The sequence below is a fragment of the Haemaphysalis longicornis genome, unplaced genomic scaffold, assembly GCF_048455015.1.
Source record: "Haemaphysalis longicornis isolate Haplotype H1 unplaced genomic scaffold, Haemaphysalis longicornis Haplotype H1 scaffold_10, whole genome shotgun sequence".
Lineage (NCBI taxonomy): Eukaryota > Metazoa > Arthropoda > Arachnida > Ixodida > Ixodidae > Haemaphysalis > Haemaphysalis longicornis.
In genome coordinates, this window is record NW_027526204.1 from 64,502,345 (window position 1) to 64,514,011 (window position 11,667).

An 11,667-nucleotide genomic window follows, 5' to 3' on the forward strand; every position below is an offset into this window, starting at 1 on the left:
CCTAAGCAAAATGGTCTGTCTTGCACCTAAGAGAAAATTTACCTTCATTCTGCACCTAACGAGACTATAGACAAATAAAAAAAGCTGACAGAGGAAGAAAGAAAGAGGAAAAGAAACTAAGAGGAAACTGGAGATAAACTGAACTAAACCGAACTAGATTCCAGAGAAAGTAAGACTAACTAAATGATTCAGAAAACAAAAAAAAAAACAAAAAAAAAAAAACATCCTAGATATGAATTGCATTATTGACAAAATAATATACATGCTCCCAAGTCAGCAAAAATACTGTGCAAATGTGTCGTGTTCTTCCAAACAACAAATGTGCCAGTGTTTGTCTAACTTATTTTTTCAAGCGCAAGCAGAAAGTTTCCCGGAGGAAAAACGGGGCATAGGACATGCCTCCTCCCAGTCATCCCCCCTCCCCCCGAGCAAGAAACAGGCGGTGTTGGGCAAGACACCTACGGAGCTGATTACTCGCAGATAGTTGCTCGCTTAAAAGAACCACCCATCTCGCTTGTGCCAGGGCACCATCTGTTATCTCATCCTGGTGGACAGGGCACAGCGGTATGTAACGCTTGGAATGGCAAGTGCACTCCTGTTACGGTGAAATGGCGAGGGTCTGACTTAACAATAAAAACTACTTTAATTTTTGCTTTTTACACTAAGCGGAAAAATTGCAATGACAGCTGGCGCCGATGCATGCACCACAGCGCAGCACGCTGTGCGGTGAAGTTGCATTTCAGGCCAAAGTTCATGTATCATTCGACCCTAAGGTCACTCCCAAGCCCCATGTAACTGCGCCGCCAGACCACAAAATTGTGATGAAAACTCCAAGCTCTGAGCATCCTTTAGTGAGGTCACCAGAACACGCCACGTCATAAAGAACAGCTGAACGAATGAGTGCCTACTGCTCCGTGCTCAATGCGACTGGCACTGAACATCACCTGACAGCTGCCTCACTTTTTGCGGCGCCGCTTCGGAGCAGTTTTGGTTTAATTCCGCCTTTTGGAGCAAGACGAAGCATAAAAAAAGCGGATTTGAGCAGCGTGAAGCAAATGGAGCAGCACTTCCACCCCTGTGGAAAGCTGCTGAATTTTCAGCAGTACATCGAGGACTTGAGGAAGAGGCGAGGGTTCCTGCTTGGCAAGATAGGCAACACCGACACAACATTTAATGATTGATTGTAGTGTTTAACGCACCGACGCAACGCAGGCGATGAGGCGCGCCGTAGTGGAGGGCTCCGGATTAATTTTGACCACCTCAGGATCTTTAACGTGCACCGAAATCTCGTACACACGGGCGTTTTCGCTTTTCGCCTCCATCAGAAAAGCGGCCGCCGCGGCCGGGAATCGAACCCGCGACCTCGTGCTCCGCAGAACACCGACAAAACACCGGCCTGGTTCAATATGCCAAGCAGGAGAACCGTCGCTGAAAAGGGAGAGCGTCAGGTTTGCTTCTTAAATAACGGCAACGAGCACAACCCTTTTACAGTAATATGCCGTCCAGCAGATGGCCACAAGTTGCCACCCTTCACTGTTTTCAAGCACAAAATCATGCCGACCAAGGAGAAGTTCCTGCCCAAAGTAATCGTGTCGGCGAACGAAAAGGGTTTCTTTACTAATGAAACTGTGCTCAGGTGGTTTGATCTCGTGATGCAGGTGTCCCAGTGTGCTGCTGGAGCCCCAGAGCATGCTCGTATTGGGCTCCTTCCATGGCCACGTTATGGAATGGGTAAAGAAGGCTGGGGCAAACGCTAATTGTGACCTCGTGATTATCTCAGGCAAGATGACGTCAACGCTGCAGCTGACTGACATATCCCTTAACGAGCATCGTGAAAGGATATGTCGATCTCTTAAAGGACTGCATCGAAGCACTCTACAGTGAGTGGATGAAAGAGGAAGACAAGCCCAAAACATCCACTGGCCATGTGAAGCACCTGTCCATGAGCACAGTAGGTTACTGACGCCTGGTAAGGCCTACCTGCCAACACGGTGCGTGACACCTTTGTCAAGCCCTCAATTTCAACGCTACTTGGGCCAGATACCTGTGACGATGGCAGCGACGAACAGGCTTCTACCATCAGTTGTTTTTTAACCAACTGCTTTTTAATTTTTCTTTTTTCGTTGACTCAACAACGGCACCCATGACCAGACCTAGACCCTCCACAGCGAAAATAAAGTCACTTCTTTTTTTGTTCCTTCACCAATTGCTTGCGATTTTTTTTTCCTCTGAAGACGTCAAAACTAGGCGGGTCAGCTTATTTTTGGAGTCGACTAATACTTGGCAATATACGGCAGTCATTCCTCAATATTCTTACCAAACTTCCGTCAAACTTGACAACGTTACCCAGCAAATTCTTCCTGCCAATCCAGAAATTAATCAGATCCAGTTTGACCACAAGCCTTCAAAGACAGCAAGTGGCCCTAATCAAACCCATGCAGAAAATTCTATCCACCAGCCTTTAAAAGAAACGATGCCGGACAGAGATGACCGCAGGCTCTGGTTTAAAACTTTCTGCAGCAGGGAAACTGAAGAGTCGATGAATTGGCGGACTACCACAGAGGCTGGCCCTGGTGACGGCATGGCATAACCTAGTTGGTAGGTTAGCAGCTGCAGCAACCACACTGATTCTCCCGGTTTCCACTGGGCACAAAATAAGGCAGGAACAGAAGTTACAGTTAAGCACGAAATAAAAAAATCAGTCATGCACATCCCTGCACAAGCTGGGTGCACACTAAACAAACACGCATTTGTATCACTGCCAATTTGCTAGCAAGCAGACACTGGGCCCAGTGACCACTAACCTAACAGCAACAGACATGCGTCTAAAAGCCTCTCTGAACCAGCCACGTGTCCTTGGGTGCCAGCGTAGCAAGGCTGGAACTTTTTCAGAGTTGTTAATGGTCTTCCCTGTTAATGGTCTTCCCAGAGTTGTTAGCTGTCTTCCCCTCAATTCGCCAAAGCCAATTAGGAACCGTTCTGGAGCAATGTGTTTTATGGCAGGGTGGTGCAGTAAATGCACAATGGCACACAATGGCATACTGCCTCTACCCTAGTACACTTAAGACACTGGTCTTGAAGACATTTTTGTTATTTTTGAACCAATGTGCTTGAGATTTGCATATTAAGTGTATTTTAATATTCTTGATTCATTGATTGATTGATTGTAGGGTTTAACGTGCCGACGCAACGCAGGCGATGAGGCGTGCCGTAGTGGAGGGCTCCGAATTAATTTTGACCACCTGGGGATCTTTAACGTGTGCCGAAATCTCGTACACACGGGCGTTTTTGCTTTTCGCCTCCATCAGAAAAGTGGCCGCCGCGGCCGGGAATCGAACCCGCGACCTCGTGCTCAGCAGCACAACGCCTTAGCCACTGAGCCACCGCGGCGGGTATTTTAATATTCTGAGCACAAATATGCAGTCAGTATTCGTCTATATAGTCTACGTTTAGAGTTGTGTAACATGTTATGTCATTCCATTGCAGGCAATTTTTTCATTATCTGCCTATGAAATAGTCGAATACTTTTTGTCCCTTTGTGCTCTAGAAGGACCAGGAAGTGCAACTATACCACAGCAGCAATTCTAGCATTGTTTCTGGAATTGCTGTAGACACTATGAAATGTCAGGTCATCAATTAGAAATGTTTTCACAAAACAAACTGCATAATAAATTCTGTATTTTTGTGGTTTTATTGCATCGTTCTGTTCTTAAGCTTTTGAATGCTGCAAAAATGATTCAAATTTGACCAGTATATCCCAAGATATTGTACCCGACAGTTGACCTCGTGGGAAAAAAATTGGTCGTGAGAATTGGTCGTGGCATGAAGTTTGGAAACGCAGGTGAAAATGGACATTTAGCCAACTTCAATTAGTGACAGCTTTGTAAATGCTTACGGTACAGCTATAGTATTTTGCGGGTACATTCCTTGGTACCTATAGACTGCAAATAAAATTAATACAGACAACTGATTTTTTGGCAAATTTTTGGTCCTCAAGAGCAGTGTCCCCCCTTAATTTTTACAGCCACTCCAGCATTGTAAGCCAAGAATATGCAGGTAATGCAAATGTCAATCTCCCCATGATTCGCATGCCAGTGGATGGTTGCAGTGCCAGTTTCCTTACAGTTAGAAGAAACTATATGGCATCGACTGGCAAGGGGACTTGACGCTTGTGCAAGACCCCCGCCCTACAAAGTTCCGCTGACTCTGTGATGTAGACAACACCTGCGTCCCCAATCACAGGGTTCGTACAGGCTTCAAAAGCAAAAATTCAAGGGTTTTCCAGGACTTTCAAGGACCAGAAAACACATTTTCAAGGTCCCCATCTATGTTTTATCTGGGATTATTTATAACTTTTCCAACACAATGCAAAAGCTTTTTATAGCACAATACCTAAGCACATTAGTGCACATCTAGATAGGTGCTAACGGGTCCGTAAATGCTCCCCCAGTTTTTAAGTGCGAATGCACTTTATAAGCGACCCCAAACCATCCACCGCCGGCGGCGGCGGCGTCCGCAGTGCTCCTCTATATTTAAAAAAGAAGCAGCATCCGGCGCCAGGTTTCGATCCGAGGACTTTGCGGCCGCAGCGCGACGCTCTACCGACTAAGCCACGGACGCCACGCTGATATCAGTGTGAGTAACGCGCCTTATATCTTTAACGCATTCAAACTACGTCGTCAGCGGCGTGCGTTGGCGACTCAGCGGCGTTATAGCGGCTTGATAACTGCGTGGTGTACACGTGATACTACAAACCCGATGGAAGAGATGGAAGAGAAGGCGGCGAGGCGGTGGGCTGCGGGGGCCGAGCGCAAGCGCCGCAAGCGGGCCGACAACCGTGCATTCGCACTTTCACATTCTCCCCCTCGGGGAAATGCGGGGGAATTTTTTTTTATTTCATGGCTGGTATTTACAGGTTTTTCTTTTTTCTTTGTGTTTTTCTGAGGCTGTTTGATTTCAAAACTTAGTTAATGTTGCCTGCATCTCCTGCTTTGTCAGCAAGAGTATCAGCTGAAATTAAATCGAGCAAGTGTTGCTTCAAGGCAGGATGAACTATGTACACGTCTACCATTTGCACGTAAAAGCAAATGTAGATGGAGCGTATGAGGCACAGTGAACATGCAATGAGCAAGTGTCCACAGACTAGATGCAAGATAGAGAACAAAAGCTAGCTTTTACTGGATTGTATCGTGATATAGATTGGATCGACAAGTGCCTGCTCCCAATGTTGCCTTGTAATAATGAAAATCCACCAAACTTGTAATTTCGCGCAATACACTGAAACTTGATTGTTACAATGTTTCCTTACATTTGTTAACACCTAAAATCCATGACAAACACTTTAAATTCTTGTCACAATACATGGCAATTGATTCTCTCCAGAAAAATCAAGGGTTTTCAAGGACCATGTAAAAATTCCAGGACTTTCCAGGCCTTGAAATTGACACTTCTAAATTCAAGGGTTTTCAAGGTTTTCAAGGACCTGTGCGAACCCTGCAATCAGCATAAAAATATTTTGTAGCTCACAAAAAAATATGCAGGGTAAAGTTGGGTTACAAGTACACCCAAAGTAATGCAATGCCACATTGCACACATCCTTAAAGCAGTCATTTAATTCTCTGTCCCGTATTCCAGCAATTATATTAGCATTGTACTGTTCCATTCCTGACATGTTATCCTATCTTGGCCATCCGAGGTTTTTACCTATATTGTCAAAGGTGGAAAGGAGAGTTGTACTGTTACATCTCAGGCATAGAGTCACCTTAGCTCTGAAAATCCGACGCACCTCTGAGGAAGTGACACCATCGGACAGGATCAAATGCAGGCCCAGCACAAGTCATACGGAAGCTAAGTGATCAGCTATGAATAAGTGCAGCGATGTCATCTTTTTGGGTGCATTATCTCCTTTTGAGAAAGAGGTAGGTTACACTTCATCACATGCAGGCAAGAAATGTTGCAGGCTAATAACCGCTGGTGTGTTCATACTGGAGTAAAGGGACGTACTTGTGCATTAATCTTTTCACTTAGATCAGTGCTCCTCAACCATGAGTGTGCCAGGGACGTTGGGTGGCCCCGCAATGAGCTATGCCAATCTCTCACATAATGTCAAGTAATTTCACTTGAAGCGAAAGTAACCCACACAGTTATTCAGTCCCACATTTTGTATACTGATGCGTGCGATACAGTCAAACCTGGATATAACGAAGTTGGAAAAAATTTGTAATTTTTCGTTACATACAGGTTTTCATTACATGCAGGTTTTGAGTTAATAGTCGCATGAATGAAGCAGAAACGAAACCAAAATGCTAGACATCAGTGATGACGAACTCGCCCTTCAAAGATTTATTACACAGTAAAAAGCTGCGTGATTTGCGCCTGCAGCTTTCTCACGAGCTCAGTCACTGCACTGCACTGCACTACAATAAAGCAAGGTCACTTACCCCTGTATTCACAATCGCATACCTGCCAACCTGGTGACTTGCAAATTCATAAAACCAGTGATCTGGGGGGGGGGAAGAGGGGCAGCGCACTAATTTTTTACAAGTTTAAAAGGATTAACGTTCTGTGCCAAGCGTTCTTACGTTTTCGCAACCATAAGTGAAATTCGCAAGTTTTGAAGAGTAATGAGCAACAAGGCAGGAGGAGCAAATTCTGTCATGTACAATTTTACAAACACTCGGTACAGTATTGTCGCGGCTTCGCGTCATTGCACTGCGAAGCACCTACCGCGGTCATGCCACAGGTCGTAGTGCATTGGTCACGGCAGTCATAGGAGAGCAACGCGAACACGGAAAATTTCAGGCAAGATTCGTAAAATCGTAAGCCTGGTCGAAATTCGTACATTTTACGGAAAATTCAGAAGAGTTGGCAGGTATGCAATCGTAACTTAAATATAACTCTTTCCTTTCGACACTTTTCGGTGTCCTAACCTGTTTCAAGGACCAAACTTGTGCTGAAAGGGTGCCTGTTCGCGAACTATTGATACTCTTTGCCGCACTCAGAATTGCTGAGAAGGAGCTAGCTGGGATACTGTACCAAGCAGCGACGTTCATTGTTGTCGCCAGCGGGGACGGCATTTAAAATTGTGGGCTTATCTTGGAAATACAAACGTTCTCGTTTTCTGGCAGCAGAACTAATCACCGATGAACCGACACCACAGACAGCAGTGGAGACTCGCGACTACAAACCGACAGGCAGGCCTAGCTAGCCCCTAACCGACACTGAACTGACACTGGAAGCGCACGGTAGTTTGCGGTGCGGGCGAAGTTTGTCAAATTAGTGCATTTGTTCAGCTGAATTTTTAGAAAAAGTGCGGAAAACAAGGGATAATCAGGGTAGCGAATTCATTATTCAAGGTTAACCGTCGCAACACAAACAGAGGTCACAAACACGTGGGTTTCAATGGGGCTGGCAGTGGGGAATAGAAAAACATCGTTAAATCCAGGAATTCGTTAAACAGAGCTTCGTTACATCCAGGTTTAAACGTATTGTCAAACCATCAAACAATTTGGTCTTGCAGCCAAAAGTTGCCCAAACACCTATATGCACGATGCCTTTCGTGTGTCTGGCTTTTCCGCATAGCTCGCGTGCTGTGCACAAAGCCGACTTTACAATAAGTACCACACTGAGAAATCAGACGAAAACTCTCATTTGCATTGCCAGCAAGGTATGGCAAACCTGAGAAAACAAGAGGGGGTGGGGATATTATTTCGGGGGAGGGCTTCGCGTACCCTTGTAACACCATCGCTGAACCTCTGATGCAGAACCCCATTTTAGGAATGCTGAATTGGGTTTTAATGCTTTACGTGGTTCGTTGGGTCAGGAATATGTTTTTTTTTTGTCAGCAGACAAAACCTGGGCATGCAAGTTATTTGGAGGGGCAAATTACACACCCAAAAATGTGGCGTATGTTACCTAACCATTTCACTCTCCTTCTAGTGCTATTTAAATTTAACTTTACCAGTTGTGCAGTTCGTTTACTTTTACCGGCTCGCTCGGCTTTAGTACCTTGCTGGTCCAAAACACCTGGTTCTCCTACGGCAACAACTGCATTAGTTACACACGCTGTGTATGAAAAGCCAGGAATTTGTGCGAAGCCAATCGGTTTTCAAGAATGAAATAAGGCCGGCAGATTTTTTTAGTTCTTTCCTGTACAAGTCTTTTACTTGCTTCAACAGTTAATTTCTCCCCATTAGCCCATTAGCATGCACGACCCCTTCACACATACCTATTCTCTAGACACCAATGCCTCAATCAGGAAAGGAAGCCACAACAACGCAGCGTACAGCATTCTTTACCGGCTGCTTATGGTATCTTTGAGTGATATTTTACTGCACCCTAGAAAAGAACTGCCCCTTCAGCTCGTTGAACTTAAGCGCTCTCAGCTACATCGGCTAGTTTTTTAAACAGTGCACTTTTGGCTCGGAGCACTCTGGATTGCCAACTTCAATTTCAGTGCTCTGCCCAGATCTTGCGAAAACCCCATCATGCGATGACAAAACGTTTCGCACCTTCTGTCACGACCAGGTGAAAATGTGAAGCAGTGAATTCAGGTGAAAAAGACGATGAAATGCTGAAAAAATTGGCTGGCAATTGCGATACTCAATAATATGATACTTGGGCGCAGCAGCAGTGTGCTGAGGCGGCACTCACTTGTGGGTTCTCTTGACAGCAGCGATGATCCTCTGCGTTGGTGGCGTGAAGTGCATCTCAGGAAGGGAACGCGAACTGCGTCTTAATTAAGCGAACAAACATCATGGTCACGCGCACGCCCCCCTCATGCTTTTGCCAAGCGTCGCGCTGTCAAGCGCCTCGTGCGGGCACAGCACACTGCCACCTCCCCTCCCCCACCGCACACTTTAGGAGAGCGCTGGCTCATGCCGCCACAACGAACTGCCCTCCCCTCCCAATTTCGGACACTCTCCTCCTTTGCTTTCTTTCATCGTTCACTTTTTCTTTCACTCGTAGGTCTTGCCATCGTTCACACGGTTACGCCGACAACGCGGCTCCGCCCAGAGACGGCCGCCTTTTTTGTAAACAAAAGGAATGGGGCCCGTTTGTGGCTGCTTCAGCTTACCTAAAAAACGACTCTGAGTAAATTCTTTGCTCTCGGCAACCCCCTTGCGTTTCAGTTGAACGATTGAAGCCTGACAAATAATTCTGCAGTGCATAGAATAATGTATGCTCCTGTTTTGTTTCAAGAATGGACTGCTGCCTCACAAGAAGGCCTACACAATGTGGCGACAGAACAATGGTACAAATTACAAATAATTCGTAAGCCCCCAAAAAATAACTCCCAAAGTGGAATATGCCACTGCTCCCCGAAAGGGTGCACTTCGATTTCAGACCTGAACCAGACCAGATCTGATTTCAGACCTGTTGATTTGGCTCATTGTGCCCTGCTTCGAGCTCGCTTCACGAGCCATTCCCGGATCCATGCAGTCCAGGCGAGATGGTCAATGCGACTAGTCAACGATAACCACTAACAAAACTGAACACAATGCTCTGGCTGGCTAGCCCACAGATTTTTGGGTGACTTACACATTGCCTGATGTTCTGCAATAAAATTCACACACCGGTCACCTCAAACACAGAAGCAGGTAGCAGCTTACATTCCGATACCCCACCAGTGTCCTTTCGGCCCTCCCCCCGTACGATCGACGTCAAATGAAACACGAACACGAAAATATGAACCTGAACACACAAATAGCGTGATTTCTTTCCATGCAAGCCGAAATGGCACGTGGCTTAGTTACAAAAACAAAGTTGGGAAAAGTGGATTTCCAAACATACCAATAGCAAGCCATTATATGAACTCTATGAACAGTATTTTTTAATTTTGCACGTTCTGGTTTATATTTTCGTGTTCACGTTTCATTTGACGCCGATAGTACATAAGCCCCTGTAGCAGTTCTCTAAAGGCGAACGAAATAGGAGGCTTTAAGCATCAGGGGAATATAGGCCCTCGAGAGGGGACTCCAGAAGTAGAAACAACACTTGCCTTTGCATATCTCTACTCTACCTGTTAAAGCGAAGCTGACCAGCTTGGCGTACTCCAACATCCCTTTAGCATACCAGAAAGCCTGATCCGCAAAGAACTGGCAGCCACTCCACAAGTGTGAAAAAGCTGCACCATTACCGATGATCGTTGAGGGCACATTTTGATGTTGCACTATCTTTGTCAGGGGGTCCAAGCTTGGCAAGGCCTTGGAGGGTTAAGAGGGGTGTATGCCGCATCTCCGTCTGATGTCACCTGAAAACAATAACAGAAGCTTTCAGCAATTACGCAGTTGCATAAAGAGATCTCTCGATTGAACTTGACCTACAATGAAGCAGACAGCGAAGCAGAAGCCTACACACTTGGGCACAACTGCGAGTTGTCAAACCACATGATGTGGCACTTGGTTTGCCATATGGGACTATGGAACGTTTGTTGGAAGACAATTTTACATTCGACGTACATTCAAGAATTTAGCGGGTATGTTCGACGTACAATTAGACACAGTGTAATTTACATGCTCCATGTTAATGGAACAGCAGAGTAAAAAAGATGATATTTTTGTCCGTGGAAGCTTACTCAAGAAAAATAAAGTGGTGAAAACCTGAACGACCCTGTACGACTTCCTTGGTTCTTGCACTAGCTACACGAAACAACTCAGGCCGAAACATGCATAAGAAACGCACACCCCACTCGCCGTGCGTTAATTTTGGGCAGCATTGCGGCGCTCTTTGTATGATTTCGACGTCCTGGAGAGCAAACTTCCCAGTGTAAGAAATTCTCGCCAGCCTAGCGCTATCACATTTTTGTACGAAAAAAGTAATTTCCACGCGTTAACCAAACGTAATTAGCTCGACCAGCCGTAGTTCGACAGAAGCGAAGGGAGGGTCGTTTTAACACGCCGAAATTTTCTGCCTCTAAACATCCCTGTTTTTCTTCCAAAACAGGTCGTTCTGAGTTGCTGCCCTGTGTCCGCGCAGCTGCCGACGCTTGTTGGCGGGCGACAACGTTTCTGAGCAGTTGATGCTGGCCGGTGCGACAGGGCCGGCGAAACCACCGTTCGCTCGCGTTGACGATACAAGTTGCCCTGCTCTTTCCTCATTGTGAACGCGCTTAACAACACAAGCGCGGGAAGCCTATGTAAAAATCTAAAAGGCACTCACCACGCACGCTCAGGGCAACGCTCACAGCAACTCGACGCCTGCTCGAGTTTCCCTGCTCGCTGAAATCCCAACTACCATTGCCGACCCCACAAGCGGGCATTTTAGCTTGGGAAACAATTTTCATAACATCGCACGTGCGGAGAAACAGCACGAACAGCTGCGTGCGACCACAGAACAGGGAGGATTTTAGAGAAGCAAAGGTCTAGCTTTGCCTGTAGTGCCAGAAAAAGCGTAGTGGCGGCGTCGTGAACTACCCAGTACGCCCGCTTGATGGCGCTGTAAACACGGCTTTGTAAACATGGCGGATGCTTTTTGCACAGGCCGCTTGAGCTCCTTAATAACATGGCTGCCCTCGCACGGCGGCCGCCGGCTCGCTGCTCCACGGTCGGACTCGACTCTCCTCCTCCCGCGCGCGAAAGGGGCGTCGAGTCCGGCCGTGGCTGCTCCTGCTGGCTCCTGGCTGGCACGCTGGTCGCGTGTTTACTTGCGCCGCGCTAGTGAAGTGAT

At 46.5% G+C, this 11,667-nt stretch overlaps 1 long non-coding RNA gene across 3 annotated transcripts in view; it reads right to left on the bottom strand.

The window, feature by feature from the left end:
• Window positions 1-11,322, bottom strand: part of LOC144158650 (uncharacterized) — a 35,153-nt gene extending 23,831 nt beyond the window's left edge. The window contains exons 1-4 of one of the 3 annotated variants that reach the window (XR_013320155.1): window positions 11,161-11,322; window positions 10,139-10,252; window positions 8,653-8,733; window positions 1,915-2,643 (exon numbers count right to left, since the gene is read on the bottom strand). This is a non-coding gene — a long non-coding RNA (uncharacterized LOC144158650). Of the gene's footprint in view, window positions 1-1,914; window positions 2,644-8,652; window positions 8,734-10,138; window positions 10,253-11,160 lie in introns of those variants that run through there. The other 2 variants (XR_013320154.1, XR_013320156.1) reach the window with 2 other exon arrangements.
• Between the last annotated feature and the right edge of the window lie 345 nt (window positions 11,323-11,667).